Below are 16,932 nucleotides of genomic sequence, written 5' to 3' on the forward strand. Positions count from 1 at the left end.
ATGAAATTTTAAGATATAGTTCCTCTTGGGTGGCATTTGCAATGCACTCTGATCTCCCTTCCCTGCACATGTCAATTCATATTTTATGGGGTCTTATCATAAAACTAGAGCTGGTGTTACTCTGAAGCGACCATCACACTCTTTTCAGCTATGGATAATTAAATCTGTTCAAAAACTTCCTTTTCCCCCCCTGCACAAGTAATTTAGGTGGTTTAATTATTAGTGTGATAGTTATAATACCAAGCCCTGATATTATTAAACCCTTGCATTAAGATGTTAAACAAAACCCAGCATCTTCCATAAGAAACCTGATCTTCAGCAAGGAATCTCATTAGTAATACAAAGCAGAATTGCTGTTTACTCACTGATAGACACCTCTCTTTAGCAGACTTGTTGGGAAAATTTAACTCTTCTGTAGCGTCCAGGACTTGAATTGATTTTGAAGACATTTTTTTCCTAAGCCTTTTCTCTTGCTTTGCAAGGTTTTGTAGTACTGGGAAGAAATATGAGAGATTTAAAAGCCATATATATGACACTTTTAGATTGAATTACGTCTGAGCTTCTTAGAGTGGAAAAGGCAAATGGAAAAGGAATAGGTTTTTTCCTTCCATATTTCTTTCTCTCTGCAATCTAACAGCTCACATTAGCCAGGTCTCTTTAATACAAATGCACTTTTAAGAAACTGATCTGTGACGGGATGTTAGTCAGGCAATGGCACTGCAAGACACACAGCTGAATTATAAAGCTGAATTATAAAGCTGGCTTTCAGGAGGGAAACTTCTGGTCTTATCTGGGGATCGTAGCAGGGTCTCAGGACTGCAGGACTTGAGGGGGTCTAGGAGAGCTGACTAATCAAGAACAGTTTCCTTGGAGGGCAGCAATGATCCATTACAATGTCCAGAAGGTTGATGAACAAACAGGGCATTCCTGAATCAGCTCAAATGTGAAAAAAGGGGCACAGAAGGAGGAAGCAGTGACAGGCTTCTTGGAGGAGCTTGGACATGATCCCTGAGTGGACAGAGATGGAGTCACTGAAGTAAAAGCTTACCTTGAGCTAAAACTATCAAGCGTTATGAAGAACCACAAGAAAACTTTATTTCACATTTGTTGACAGACAAAATCTGGGTCCCCCAGCATATGTATGCAGGAGACGTAGAGTCAAAAGACACGCTCAGAGTGGCAGATTGAAATTTGGTAAAAATTAAAAAAAAAAACCCATTGTTTTGTTGTTTTCAAGACTCATTTTCTTCATTGTCAAACTGATAAAGGAATATTTAATTTCAGATTGTCTTAGCCCAGAATTTTTTAACTGACTCAAAGCATTCAGGTCCATTCAAAATGGCACTATTGTTCTCTGGGTTGCCTTGCTCTCCTTGTTGCCCACTTATTCAAATCCTTCCCTGACTCCTCTGAATTGGTGACAGTGTTTTAGCAGAACCACTTCCACCTGTGTGCACCAGCAGATCACAAGGAATGCTGTCATACTAAAATTTTTATTATTTTTCTCATGAGATATTTAAGCCTGCATGTGTTGCAGTTGTGAATATACCTGCACAGATCCATTTCCCATTACCAGTAATGGGATTCCAATGCCAGCAACAGCTCCTACAAAAAATTAATTCCCTACCTTCACAATATTTTTTTTTAAATCTCCCTGTATGTTTCAAAAATCACAGAGTTCTGGAAAAGTGCTATTCTTCAAGAAGTTGCTGCATTGATAAATTTATGATGTTACCTCCCAGCAGTGCCATTGTTGAACTGCAAACCAGCAGCTTATATGCGTCTAATCAGAAAATGTCCATTTTGAGCTCTAGATTAGCAAATAATGTACAGAGCAGGTTTCTTCACTTTTCTCCTTAGGGACTCTCACAGAAGAACAAGGACTCTTGCCTTCTATTTTCAGTGAAGTCAGATCTCATTGCATTCCTTTGGGTCATGCAAGGAACTGCTGTGTCAATTCTTTTGAGACAACACTGGGAAATAATACAGTAGGATGACCTGACTAAAAATGGTAGTTTGCAGTAAGTGCTTCCAACACTGACTAAAGAAATGAATTAATCCTTTCTGCTCCCATTTGGTAACATGGGTCAGCTGCTCTGTTTAATTCATGCCCTACAAAGGCAGCTGTTTTGCTTTGATGGGCCAGGCTCTGGGGGGCTATAAAAGGCAGGGGGTTTCACCTCAGCAGTGCAGATGTGTTCCAATGGAGCTGGTGCTCACCTTATGGACTTGAGAGAGAGGTTTTTTCCAGCTGATCTCTCTTCCTGATATAAGTGACGCAAAAGGACTGCATTGGGTGTGCTGTGCAGCATGGTTTCAGTCAAATACTCTCTAGCTGCACCTGAAGGTTGCAGGTGTAGGGTACTGCTCACTGTCCCCAAAGCGTGGCTATTGCAGAGCTGGAGCACATCTTAGTGTCAGTGGGCAGAGCCTCTGTGTCCAGTTCAGCACCTTAGTCTGTCTGTGTAACACTGCAGAATTGGATAAAGCATGGTAGCTTTATCACAAAACAGCTCCTCTGCATTCCCTCTGTAATTCAGAGCAGGCTTCAGGGAGGTTTTTTAATTATGAAAGTACCTTTATGGTGTTTGGCTGTCTAGGCTGGAGGGGGTTGAATTATGGCACATGCTCCCTTTCTCACTTGCTCGACAGGTGTAGTGTGGATACTCATGGCTGGGATTCTGATCCTGAAATAAGGTTTTTAATCAAGTTAGTGTGAAATTCAAAGTTAGTCTCAAATGTGTATTTCTATGGCATAAGGTTAAGGAATAGAGTGATAATTTTGCATGGTAACAACTTCAAAATCACCTTTGAAGTAGAATGGGACACATGCTGAGTCTCATAGCTTTGCATATGGAAAGGGTAAAAACAGTTTTTATCACTTTTTACCTAAAATTTTAAAGATAGATTAGAATTTAAATGTGTTAGCACAAAACCTGTAGGTTGTTCTGGTGTGAAGAGGTTAAACTCCATGAATTTAAAAAAAGATTCATCTTCTTTAACAAGCAATCTTCAAATGTAGGCACTGTGGAGTAGTAGGTAGGAGCTTAGTACAGAGAAAATGGTGAGGGAAAAAAAAGTCCTCTTCAATTCCATCCACTTATCACTCCTCCCAGCTGTTGCTGTGATTTCCTATAGTCAAGTGACACTTTAAAAATATCCTTTGTCTTCATGATTGCTAACAAATTAGAAAATTCATGAAGTAGTGCAGGAAAAGAGATTTTTTCAGAGCCCAGAATCTGCCACTCTGTGTTCCAGTGAGATAGTGCCAGTCTGAAATGTTTAAAAGCTGCTTAGAGAGGGATATTTACTGGGCTGTGAGGCAGTGGGACAGATTGTCCAGAGAAGCTGTGGATGCTCCATCCCTGGGAGTGTTCAAGCCAGCCTGGATGGGGCTCTGAACAAGATGGGAGAGTAGAAGGGGGGTGGAATGAGATGAGCTATCAGGTCCCTTCCAACCCACATGATTCTGTCATTCCATGATATTCCTGCTTCACTGCTACAGTCCTCTGATGGAAAGGATTGAGGGAGGAGAGGGAAAGATGAGCTGCACCCCTCCTGGAGCAGGACATGGGTTACTGCAGGCACACAGTGTGTGGTGATTGTGAGTGGGCTGGCCCAGCCTCATCCCCAGTGGGTGCAGCTGTGAGCAGCAGGTGAGCAGCACTGACAGCAACGAGCCATGGAGTGCCCAGGGGCACTGAGCAGCCACCAAAGGGAACAGAGGGCACACAGGGGCAGGGCACCAACAGGAGGGGATAAAAGGCTGGGCTGGAGAACAAGAAGGGTGGATGCTCGCAGCCTTCTGAAGCGACAGGGTGTTACTCTGTGTGGGCTGAAGCTTTCTGAAATGGTGTGATAACTCTGTGCAGTGTGGCCATCTCAACTGCAACATGTGCTGTGACAGTTACCTTCCAATTGTACAACCACAATTATCAGTGGTTGTGCAATTCACTTTCATTATGGATGGTACTAGTCAGTCACATGGCACGGGACAGCCAACAGGTGATTGATATTGATTTCAGAACTGAAGAAAATGTGAACATTTTATAGCTTTTTTGAGCTCTAGGTACAATCATTGCAGTAATACTGGAGGAGCTTAAACAGAGAATTTTACCAGTGTTTGCAAATATGGGAAGATATACTGGTTTTTATTGAATGCTACTCTGTAACTCAAACTTATTTTAAAGGTTGAAAAGGCTTTTAAGTTTATTACTAGCTATGTGGGTTTTTAAAAGAATACTTTTTTTTTCCTAGGGCAAATGGATATCTGGTAACTGCTGAAACAGAAGGAAGAAATTGCAGAGGTGTCTGCTCTGTCTGGAAGGCTTCAAAAGGTGAGTAATTTTCTGTGTACGGTTTAATTTTTCTAAGCCTCTAGATTATATATTGCTCTGAAGAATGTCATTGTGAAAACTCCTTGTGACGTAAGAACATTTTAATGTGTGCTGTCTTTTTATGAAATGTATTTGAATGATGCACTTACTGAAGTAGTGCTGTGAAGCTGATTAAAGATACATTCTGGAAAGTTGTCACATGAAAATCGCGGAAGAGGATGAGGAAAAAGATCATGCTTTTTAAGGAGTGGTGATCAAGATTCATCTGAATCAAGAAATATTTGATGAAGGGTGAAATTTAAGCTCTCATCATCTGGGAAAATAGCTAAGTTGTTTTTGTGAATCTGGTTAAGTTCCAAAGTCCTAATGGTGATAGGAATAAGTAGGGGAACAAACTTTGTAAGGTACATGTGTGTCTTCTCACCTGTGGGTCTTTTTATGATCTCTTCATAAGCCCTGTATTTGAAGATGTTTTGGGAAATACTATCATCTTTGAGAACACATTCCTGTCTCTGATTTCAGCCTGAGTGTGAACTCATACCTCGTACATCTTCAGGCTCTAATTCCAACAGAATCTGTAGTCCCTTGCTCATATAATGAATAAATCACAGCCCTCCTTTCAAGTCCATGGAGATTTTTCCTAAGTCTTGTACTCCACAAGCTAATTTGTTGGCTTCCTCAGTTCTCTCACCTGAGTTGTGCTCCTTGAAAGACTTTTCTAACTTCCTATGACTGTGTCTGTTCTCACTTGCTTTCATGTGCTCTCAGCTGCATTCTACATGGAAATAAATCCTTTATATCATGCCCAGTAAAGTGCTTTTAAACACTCAAATAGGACTTTTTTTTATGACTGATTTTTACTGGTTTAGTCATATTGATTTGATTTGTGCCATTAGGACAGATGTGTAAATTTTGCACTGGCTCACGTAATGCAGGAGTTACAGACAAGAACATGTTCTGTACTCCATCAGGTAAATGTGTTGGCCATACCTTTGGCTGCTTGGCAGTTGCTGCTCTAGTGTGAAATTCTCTACAGATAATTTGGAGTTTAGCATCCTTTGCCTTGTGACTCACCATTAGAGGAAGTTTTGGAGAGTAAGGATGGGGGAAGTAATGTTGGTTAAGCAACTGCTTTGCCGTATAAGTGTCAATTTAAAAGTTTACCATAGAAGTCATATAGTGCATGACAGCCTGATGGGTAAACTTTTCAGAAGCTGTCATATGTTAGTGGATGGAAGAAACCCATATATTGACTCAAGAGGTATGTTCTTTATGATGTGTTCTGTGCTACTTGATGATTTTTCCCACTGCCCCTTAGCATGTTTTCCTAAGCAATGGAAAACCAGAAAGTTTCTGTTGTTACTGCTTTCTACCCTAACAACCAGCTCACAGGACTATGTGCCCTGATTGGAGAGGCAATTCAGTTCTGTCAGGTTATCTCTGCTGTTTATCTAATTTGTTATTGACACTGGATATCTGTCACTGCAGCCTTCTCCTGAGGTTTCTTTTTCTAGTGGTCTGTTGTGTTCTACACCTGCTGTCAATCTTCCCAGCAGTTTGCTAATGCCATTGGTTTTTACTTCCTTTAGGTTTATAGTTGACATACAGGTTCGTTATGTGCATCCTTACACACTGGGAAAAGTTACAGTTCTTTAAATGTTTAAATTCTTTGTTGCTAGGAGGACACTAGCAGGAAATAATACTCTTTGTGCTTCCAGTTATTTGCTAATTATTGTTAAAAGAAGCTGGGAAGATACAAAGCTTTGGGAATTTCTGCTATTAATTTCATTTTATTTGAATGCAGTTTGATCTGTGTTATTTGGTTCAGAATGCATTTATAGCATTAATTTTCTTAGAGATTCACTGGTTACTTGGAGCTCTGAGGTTAATTGAGTAATCATTAGTAGCATGTATTGTCTGGTAAAAATGAATTAAAATTGATTGGAATCCAAAAGAAAAGCACATTCTCTTTTCATCATATGAAAGGAACAGTGTGGTTCCTCTAGTAAAGGCATCTATCAAGTGACCATCTGGTTAGCCTGTATCAAGGAGCATGCAGCAATATTTCTCTGCATTTTGAAAAAAAGCTACACGTTGCATCTAACTATAATTTATTCAAACCTCTGCCTTATGGAGCCAATTTAGATTTTTGTCTGTTTGATGTCCATTTGAAGTCCATTGATCCTAATTTTCCTGCTAGTGTTTTTGTATGTTCTGGAAGATTTTGTATATATCACTAGGTATAATACAAAAATTTAATTACTGTAGAGCAGGTGGTAACATTTTTATCCAAGTTTGCTTTGGTAATACTATTAATTTTTTTTTAATGGCTGTTTTGTGAATGTTAATTGCACTGAAAACAGTAAGAAAACGATGAAACTTCATCACAACAAGAAAACATTTCTAATGTAGGTGGCCTATAGTATCACAGAATGGATAAGGTTGGAAGAGACCACTGGAGGCAGTGCAGTCCAACTCCCTGCTCCAAGCAGGATTCTCTGAGGTGGATTATTCAAGATTGTGCTTAGACAGTTTTCACATATCTCCACAACCTCTCTATATAGTTGTACTCCATGAAAATGTAATTACAATTTGAAAAATTATAAAGGTTATCCCTGCTGGATGCAATCAGAAATAATTTTTTAATTAGAATGGACCGGTCTAGGTTTGAAAGGGAATTAGTCAGAAAGTCAGCCTGGGTAGTGAATAATATCAGTTCTTAGGGTAGTTTTAAAAAAAATGTGAAAATCTTTGTAATAGAGGGGTAGGAAACAGGCAGTGCGCGCTGTCTGTCAATCATGACCATGGAACTGGGTGCAGAAGAGTCATTGCTTGGACACAAACCTCTGCACAGAAGCCTGTTTGCTCTTTCTGCTCTATTTTTCCTGAGAGATTTGATAGCTGAAATTTTAAGACAATCATATTTAATATTCTCACAGAAACTAACATGCCTTTTGTAGCAACTAACCAGGCAGCAACCTTTTAGCCATCACAGTGGCTAGCTAGAGAAAAATTGTTGTTAAATTTTGCATATGGCAAGAATGGAGAGAAACTGCTTTCTTCCAGAAAAAGAGAATGTTTAAACTAGACAATATAGAAACCAGGAGGAATGTCTTTCTTCAACCATGCTGTATTTATTACAATACATATTTTTATTGTGACCATTTTCTGGTCTTTGGTATAAACATACCTGAACAGTGTATGTGTCTACACATATATTCAAATGTAGTGCAAATACATGTTATTCCATTTTAATGTAAGTATTTTTCTATATATATGGACACAAATATAGTCTGCTATTCCTCCTTTTCCTTTCACTTTTATTAATGGAGAGTTATTTTGCATTAAAACCACTAGGTTAGATAGATGCTTGATGGGCTTCCATGAAATGTGGTTTTCTTTTCCTGTTAAAAATATTATTTATGGGCAAATGTAAGCTATAAATAGCTCTTGCTAAACCAGGTATGATTTGAATGAATAATCATAAAAGAGCACAGAATGGCTGCTTTAATTTGGAATGGTGGAAATGATGCAAATGCTACTGTGGTGTGCAAGTTGCTGATTTAAATCTGGGAGACAGCTTGATTTACTCTTGTCTGCAGGCTAGGAATAGCAGTGAGCTTATTTTGACTATAAATGGAAGAAGTACGACATAAAACTCACACAGTAAAACATTTTGCTTATATCCATTGGAACTTGTTTAGCTGCGTAACTCTGGCAGTTTCTTTGAATATATCGTTCCGTGTGTTTGCCATCTCTGCCCGGGTTCTGTGCCACTACATTTCATCTGCACACTTCTCTCATTTATCTTTTCCTTCTTCCCTTGACTAAACCAGAGCTCTCAATCTATCCTGACACTGTGTGGATGTAAAATTACAAGAAATGACCCACACTAGACAAGTTTATCACAGCTCTTTCTGACTGAGTCATGAGGAAGGTTCTTATTTTGATTCATCTGCTAGACCCTGTGTCTATTCATTGATCTATGTGTAGCAGGAATGTTAAGTTCCCCACAATGAAGTGTCTGATGCTTAGGTTTAAGTAAGGGAAAAGAGGAATACATTTTCCCGTTCTCTAGCTATAAGTTGTGTACTACTTCATTCTAGAACTCTCAAATGCATATTACAATTTTATGCTTTAGCAATCCTTGAGTAATTGCATTATGTAAAACAATTTATAAGATCCTGAATGAGGGGAAAATCTTGAGTCTCAACAGTGAGAAACAAAGCAGTTAAAGGTTGGGATAAGATTAAATGACCTGCATTAAAATTGCATTTAGCTACTAAAAAAGATGGGAAATTAAGGCATGCTTCCTAAAGTGGGACCTCAACTAATCACAGAAGCTTTTCCTCTGTCCTTTTGTTATATTTACAGAGGAGTAATTGTTAACTGCATTGTCAGGGACATCAATGAAAATAGTTTTTGACCTGAAGTTTGTCTTGTTTGCTATAGCCACAGTCAGTTTTTTCACCAGTTTGTTCAGGTGTTTTTCCACCAGTTTGTTACCTAAACCAGATAACTAGCTCTGGCTGGTGTGGTCTGCCATTCTGTAGGAAGAATCTGTTAGGATTCAGTCTTCTCCTGATTTCCACTGACTAGTTTGGAGATCATATAAGAGCTTCAGAGTATAATGTATGTAACATTCTAACATGGAGAGGTGCAGAGAGCTCCAAACTAGCCAGAGCTGGTGTTTGTTCCCAAACCTGACCTAGTAACCACAGCTAGAGCACACAGAATGTGTCCTGTGCCACGCTGGTGTTCCAGGTCACATGGGAAACTCTGCCAAGCACCTTCAATCCAGAGCCAAATGAAGCCAGGGAGGCATGTTCCTTTCTCAAGGCATTGACTCAGGTATAGACTTTGCCATGGCTCCCTCCTGGGAGGTGCTGGATTCCACTAAGAGCAATGAAAACCTCAATGGAGAGTTTTCATCTTCAGGATTTATACACTTGGAAGCAGCTTGAGCCCACAGGGCAACAGATTTAATGGAATATGTGTTTTACATGAGTACCTCTGTACAGAGGTGGCTTTCTTGTTCTGCCTTCTCACAGTGTGTGGGCTGCACTTATGCAGTCTGAATTGTATTATTGCAAAAAATTGTCATCCAGAGTGCTGTGTTGAAAATTGTCTTGTGCACTCCAGGACTAGGAAGATGGAGAATCATTTCCCTTGACCTGCTGGCCACAGGAACCTTTTGAGGTTTCTTTTATCCTGAGCTTTCCTGTGACCTCTTGATCACAGGATGTGTTTGTTGAAAATGAAAGTGCATCAGTGCGTGTGTGTAAGCTCAAGCTGGCATGTCCATGGTGACTTTATGGTAGATATTGCAGGTACCAATAGTAGTACCATTACCTTTAACAGCACCTGGCAATAAGGCAGTCTTGAAAGTATCTGTCCCTCATGAAGCCTTCAGTTTGGGCTAAAAATGTATTCTTTTTGTGTGCTACAGTTTCATTTTCATGTCCATAAGGTAGATGCTTTTCAGGTTTTGAAAATCCTGTCTTAACTTCTTGTCAGTACTTACATGAAAAACGATGTGATGTAATGTAACTTGTTCCAGGCTGTGCTCAGCACAGACAAGTGAATTCTAAAGCAGCACTCATTTTCCTAATGTAGTCTGGTATGCTGGAATAACAGTGGTCATGGTTTCTCGGTCGAAATAATTCCTGTGATTATGAATTGGTTTGAAGTTGACATCACATAATTAGTCTTTCAGGGGAGTGACAATCCCTTCAGGTGGATGGTACAGCATGAGTGTGGGTTTTATACATTGCTGCTGTTTCTGAGTTTTCTGCATTGCTGCTGCTTCTGCTGTTTACCTGGATGAAGCTTTTTGAGAAAATGGCACAGAAATATTACAGAGCACAGTGTGCTGGATTCAGCTGAGACAGGGCTAAGAGGCTCCCAGGGACTGAGCCTGTGAGTGCCTCCAGTGAAGAGCAGCACTTAGGGCTGGGAGCAGCCCAATTGATTGCTGTGAAGCAATGGAAATCGATGTGGTACTGCCAGCTGTAAAGCACTTCAGGCTGCATTCTGGGCTGTCTCCAACCACACACACCCACTTCCAGTTCGGGCAAAACCTTAGTAATGAGTGTTGGTGTGCAATGCACTTTCAAAAATCAACATTTTTGAAAGACTGATTTAATTTTTTAATTTATTTTGATATAGCATTTGTGGTTTAGAGGTTTTTTTTAACCACCTGCATTTTGTCCCATGGGTTTTCCACGACAAGCTGGAGCACATCATTGAAATCTCCTATGCAAAGGGCAAGATTCATGAAAAACTCCTAGAATTTTAGCAAATACTTCATTAGCATGCAGACATGATGTTCAAATTGCAAGCAAACTTCTATTTTTTATTCTTTGTTTCCTGAAGCCCATCAAAAGCCTTGTTTCTGAAGAATAACTAAACAATATTTCACATCAGCTTTCCAAACAAATTAACCTTTAAGTGGAGACCAGGCTTGGAAATACCCACCCCCAGAGGAGAGTTTTGTGCAGGTAATGAGCTCATGTGAAATTGGGTAAGCTGCAGTACTGATCAGTAATCTCGGCCAATGCACTCAGATGTAATAGCACTCTAAATCTTTTCATCCATGCCTGTCCACAAAATGCAGAGTGATTGTTTTACAAGAGACAACAGATAGGTGCATGTGTTCAGGACCATGTTATCACTGCCTCCTGTTCAGACACTTTGGCAGAAGCACAATTACAGCTATGCTTATCTCTTAAAAACCCCCAAAGTTTTACCAATTGCAATATGTTTCTCTAAAATTCAGATAGTGAGATTCTTTAAAATTGGAGAGCACTTCATAAATTTGACTTCAGTGAATGAGATAGTGATACATGCAGGAGTATATCAGATATGAGAGGCCTGCAGTTTGCTAACAGTCAGCCCCAGACTGTCTAATTCCCTGTATGCAGCACGGAGTGCACACAGGTTCATAACAGCCTCCCGGGAAATGTAATAACTGCAGCTCTAATGTGCTTTAACAGATCTGGTTTTTCATTTTCATGCGAGAAGGGGTGAAAGCACAGGCTGGAGGTTTGCTGGAGACTTTGCACTTAGAATAAAAATATCAGTTTCAGGAGTGAAGCATGAGGTTATTGATTGTAGAGCTAAAGGTTAAACCTGTAGCAATGACATGCTTGAATTAATGACATGTTGAAGAAAGCCACTTCTCAATTAGGGTATTTCATATATTTCCCACAAGAAATTCTTATAATGACACACAGAAGATCAGTGGTGGAATTTGTATTATCTTCTGATATTTCGTGTTGAACAAATATATGTTTGTTTTGTAAACTGCAAACCACACAGCTTGTTGGTGTCATATTCCAACTGGCAAATATAACTTTACATAGTCACAAGTGGTGACTTGTGAGCAATAATTGTGAATATTTTCAGAAATGAGAACCAATAGCAGCATTTAATTTGGATGGAAAACTGTCCAAATAGTTAAAAAAATAAGTTATAAAAAAATTGAAGATCAGTATAAAAGTTATATTTTTAAAATTTTTGTAAAACTTACATTCAACTTTTAACATAGGAAATTACGTGTTTGTGAGAGTTGTTAAATGCAAACGTTCTCAGTTTTAGGAGGCTGAAGGTAATTGCTCAATACAGATGTCAGCTTTTTGGAGTTGATGAGTTCTAGGTTTATGAATTGCGGTGAAAAGCAATACTTTCAAACCTGGAGGTGCAGTGTTTTTCATGGATATTAATCATGGATAGCTGTGATTCTACTTATGTTTATCTTGTTTCACAATGTCTTATTAAATGATAAACAATAAAAACTAAGCATGAGAGTTCTACCCTCGAATAACATAATTATTATCTATGGTAGATTTGAAGCACCAGTTTTGCTCTTTACCTCACATATTTAATTTTCCAGCTTTTGCTGTGGATTCACAGATACTGCTGTTAACTTGAGCTCCAGCTCCAGGATGTTGGAGCCAAGGAAAAACATCCGAAGACCAAAAAGAACTTGTGTCCAATAGTCATATTAAGGCCAAAGTCCACATTTTTATCTTTGTGTCAGGGCCTCTTGATGCACAAGTCTGGGGACTCTGGCTGGCTGGAGTGAGATCTGCTCCCCACAGCACAGGGTCTAAAAATTCCCCCCTGGCGATGTGGGGCAGGGAATGGAACACACAGCCCTCCAAACCTGTCGGACAATCTCTACACCATAACTAACAGCACAAGGGTTTATATTTAACAAGTTCTGCAAGAAATATTTTCTATTAAAAGTTAAGAAGATGGCGAACTGCTAAAAAAGCAAATGCAGAAATATTTTATATGGTGAACCTGTCACTAGGAAGACATTCATTTATGCTTCATGCGCATGCATTTATTGAAGGGAAAATAATATGCTTGCCACACTTGTCTTACAGAAAATAATGCGCTATATTGTTCATTAAAATCCAGTGTAGGTTTCTAGAAGCAGAGCTTTTATTAATAAAAATAAAAGACCCAAGCTTGAATGTTGCTTGAATTTAAGCAAGATTTAGTCACAATTGCTGTATGAATTTCCTTCCTGCTGTACTAAAGCAGAGAGTTAGAAAGAAATTCAGAAAGTTGTGCAAATGTACTTATCAGGACAGTTTTGTGATTGATCCAGCTATGACCTGTCATGTAATCATTGAAAGAAACTAATCCAAAATGGCATGAATCTGAAATTTCCCAAAGGGACTGAAATGTTGAATGAAGGGCTTCAAACAAAGGGTTTGTTTAAAATGGAACATTTCAGTGCTGGCGGCTGTTTTAAGTGAGTTTGGCTGGTTACTCAGATGAAGCAGAAAGTGCTGAAGAAAAGCTGTCATATAGAAATAGCGACTAGAATAAGAAATATCTCTCTTGCATTGAATGATCAACTTTTACCAAGAAAACAGAAAATATGTCAGGAAAAGAATTCTAAGCACCACAGTAGCTTCATGCTGCTAGTTTATGTCTTACAGCAACAACAACAAAAGTACATACTATTGAGATGAACAAAAATATTTGTATTTGTCTTTGTTTAGTGTTTTCTCAAGTACTTTCCACATTTCATAACAGTATTGAATAAACCGAACAACAGACAACAGTTGTGGGAGGAATAGAATTGATGTGTTATTTTGCAGGGAAATGTTGCAAAACAAAGGCAGGAAATGTTGTTGAATATAGCTCAGGTAAGGTTTGAGGTAGGAAGATTTATTTAGATGTAGGGAATAAATGCTGTTGAAGTAGTTGATGCAGTGACAATTTCAGACCACTAAAACCTGTTAAATTCAGAGCTGGCTGCTACAGGAAAACAAACACAGAGCTCAGTGAATGTGTGTTTGGCTTTCAGCCATCATGAGGGCAATCTTGCTCTGAGCTCCCTCCAAATTTGGCGTGGTCAGTTGATGATCACTGAAATAACACTAACACATCAAGCCAGTGTGTCCTTTCCTAATAAAAAAGCACCCAAATTGTGATCTTGTCACAACGTTACACTGAAAGTGTTGTTTTTGATTACCAGCAGAGAATGTACATATTAGTTTTCTATGCTGAACAAATCTGGGCTTTTGAACGGTTTCTAACAGATAAAATAGGAAATCACCTTGAAATTACAGTGCAGAAATTACAGTTCTAAATCAAAGCTGATGATGTGAGTAGGGCATTGGTTTAAATCCTTTTGCTTGAAAATATTGCCTTGACAAAATCCTCTCAGCAGACATTCAGAAGCACATTTGTGAATGTTTGCTGGACACTTGATTTAATACAAGTTGTGCACTCTATAGATTTCTGAGTTTATTTCTGCAGCAGTTACTGCTTTCAAAGGGCTATGATGTTGGAACAAATTGTTTTCAATTCTCAGCTAAATTTGAATCTTTTGCAAAGCAAATAAGCTCTGTTTTGATATTTCTGAGGGGTGTAATAGTACAAGGAATTTGTACATTTTCCTAACAGTCACACTGACATGATCTTTCCTGGAAAATCAGCACGGTGAGTCTGCAGCAACAAAAATCTGGTAATCTTTCTCAAGAAAGATTGAATTAGCTGATGGTCTAAATAATTAAGTGCTGCTGCTTGCAAAATGAAGATTAGAAACAAAGAAAAACCTGTCGCAGCTTTGCTCTGTGTTTTTGAATTTGAAAGAGTGGATGTTTTTAACACATCCTACATACTAACTGGGTGATACCACAAGCAGAGTGTGTATCCATTTAATTATTAATTTTCTTAATTTACACTTTCTGTTATTTTAATTAATTAACATTTGGGTGTCCATTTTTGTTGGGCTCAATATCTAAGGTCTTTTTTGAACCAGAAGAAATCCTTTAAATCCTGTTTCTAAGCTTCTAAAAATATTTTCCCTCTCCCACAGGTCTTGTTTTCTTTCTAAATTCTAGCAGCTACTTCATAGGCCATTTTAGACCGCAGATGTCCTTTGTTTACCTAATTCTCTTCTAGAGGTTTTATGTGTAGATCTATGGCAAATACAGTATTTTTCCCCGGCCTGCCAACTTTGGGTAAAAGTGAGTGCATCTGTCATCTCCCAGGCAGCTGGCACCAGCTTTTGACATTGTCATCCACACTGGCAATTTTCCTTTATTGCTCCTACTGCATTGCCTTTCAGCTCTTGACTTCTGCACCTACCACTGTGCCAGACATTCCACGTGCTTTATACTGCTGTGGGTGCTCTACCCAGGGCAGGAGCAGCCCTTATCCAGCAGCCCTTCTCTCCTGTTGGGCTGAGGCTCTCTGGGGGCAGCTCTCTCTCATGCCCTGCAGGAACCCATTTTGTTCTGGCACAAAGCACAAACAAAGGCTCCTAAAGATGGCATGTGAATCATACCTGCTTGATGAGGGTTTATCTTACAGGTCACTTGAGTTCCTCTGCTGCTGGAGAGTATCCTTGATGTTGGTTACTTGTCTTAAAATGAAACTGGTTTGTGAAAATTAGCTTTAGAATATGTTTTCCAGTTCCAGCAAGTGCAGGTCACTGGCAGGGCCACTCTTGAAATTATTCAGCTGCACTCTCCTGTCAAAAGCTGGTAGTAAATAAGAGCATCTGTTTAGGAACTGGTAGTGCTGCAAACACGTGGTATCTTCAAATAAATGATGGAGAATGATGCTCTGGATTTGAGCTGCTGGTTGGTGCTGAGTGCTTCCTCCATGTTGGTGCAGTGATTGGTTAAAATTACTTCATAGCCTTTGGGCAGCCTTCAGTACAGAAACTGTATCCACTGCTCTGGTCTGGAAATTAGAGAAAACTGCTTTTGAAAGAATCTGTTAACTGAGCAGAGCACAAGTGACTTGCAGAGGTTAAAAGGTCAGTTTTAAAATGAGCAGCTTTCCCTCTTGTATTTTACATTGTTGATTCTTAAGTCCTGCTAGGGTAAAATTTTGAAAATAATCTGGGATTGACTGAAATGAACTAATTTTCCCAGTCTAATGTAGGACTGTTTTCAAACAAATTGTACCCACATGTGAAACCAGCTTTCCCAAATTATATACTTCATATTCAATAAACTGGGAGTCTTGTGTAGTGCTGAACTGTAAATGCCTGGCATCCAGGGGCAGACACTGCATATCTTCCTACCCTGAGTTTTGATTAAAATGTCAGACAATGCTTTTAAGGTTGAGTTTCGGATCCAAATCTCATAAGTGGGTGTCTTTAGTGATCCAGAGTTGTCCTTTGTTTTATATAGCAATTTCATCTGACATTTACCCACCTGATAAGCAGATTTTCCTCCTCAGTGTTTACTTTGCTGGCCTAAATAAACAAAGCCCTCCAGCTCTTCTTATGAGATAGCTACTTCTCTGACCTGGTCCACGGTCCAGTCTGGATTCCTGGTCTTCTTTGAGATGTGTGATAGCCTGGATGAGCCTTTACCTGTGTTTTGCAAAGAAGTATTTTTATTTCTTCATGTCTGTGCTGTTTGCTGGAAAGGCTGTAAAAGGGTAAGGGTTGCAATTATTTTTCCATGCTCCGTTTTTTTGGGACTCTTTTGTGTATTGTGGCTGATATGTTTTTGTCTCACTCTTCCTCAACAATTCCTCTGAAATTGCTCAATGCTAACATTCTGGTTATTGGTCCTCAAGGGTATGACTTTGCAGTTTAATTTAGTTCCAGTTCTAATGCTGCTTTCCTTGAAGTCATGGGGATAGTCTGCCATCATCTTGTGATCCTTCTCTTCATTAGTCCCTCCCAAATCTGAGTCATCAAGAAATCTTCCACAAATTTTTGTAATGCTTTAATGACTGAATAAAAATTTTAGAAATTGAGTAAAACTGGGAAAGTCCCTCTAGTTAATCACATTGCCATGCCCCTTTAGAAAATTCCTTAATGAGGTCTTCTCCAGTGTATTATTTATGCTGCTTTATAAAGCCAGATTAGACTGGGTTGTATTTGTCTTTACACCTGGACTAGGCACAAATCTGCCCTGCCAAACTAATTTACTATCATTGGTAAGTGATTTCCCATAGATTTAATTATTCATTCAGCTAATATGGCTAATTATCCTTCAACATTTTATTTCAGTGAGAGTCTGTTGGACCTAAAGATCCCATTCTTGAAGAGTTGTGGCTGTTTTTCACCAATATGATACTGGTATTGACAAATTTGGTAAAT

The 16,932-nt window shown here is 39.0% G+C and overlaps 1 long non-coding RNA gene across 1 annotated transcript in view; it reads left to right on the top strand.

Annotated features, from left to right (window-relative positions):
• The window catches only part of LOC135451152 (uncharacterized), a 94,817-nt gene that overhangs the window by 10,960 nt on the left and 66,925 nt on the right, over positions 1 to 16,932 (top strand). The window contains exon 2 of the long non-coding RNA XR_010441234.1: positions 4,258 to 4,337. This is a non-coding gene — a long non-coding RNA (uncharacterized LOC135451152). The remainder of the gene's footprint in view (positions 1 to 4,257; positions 4,338 to 16,932) is intronic.

The sequence above is a fragment of the Zonotrichia leucophrys genome, chromosome 8 (genome assembly GCF_028769735.1).
Source record: "Zonotrichia leucophrys gambelii isolate GWCS_2022_RI chromosome 8, RI_Zleu_2.0, whole genome shotgun sequence".
Classification (NCBI taxonomy): Eukaryota; Metazoa; Chordata; class Aves; order Passeriformes; family Passerellidae; genus Zonotrichia; species Zonotrichia leucophrys.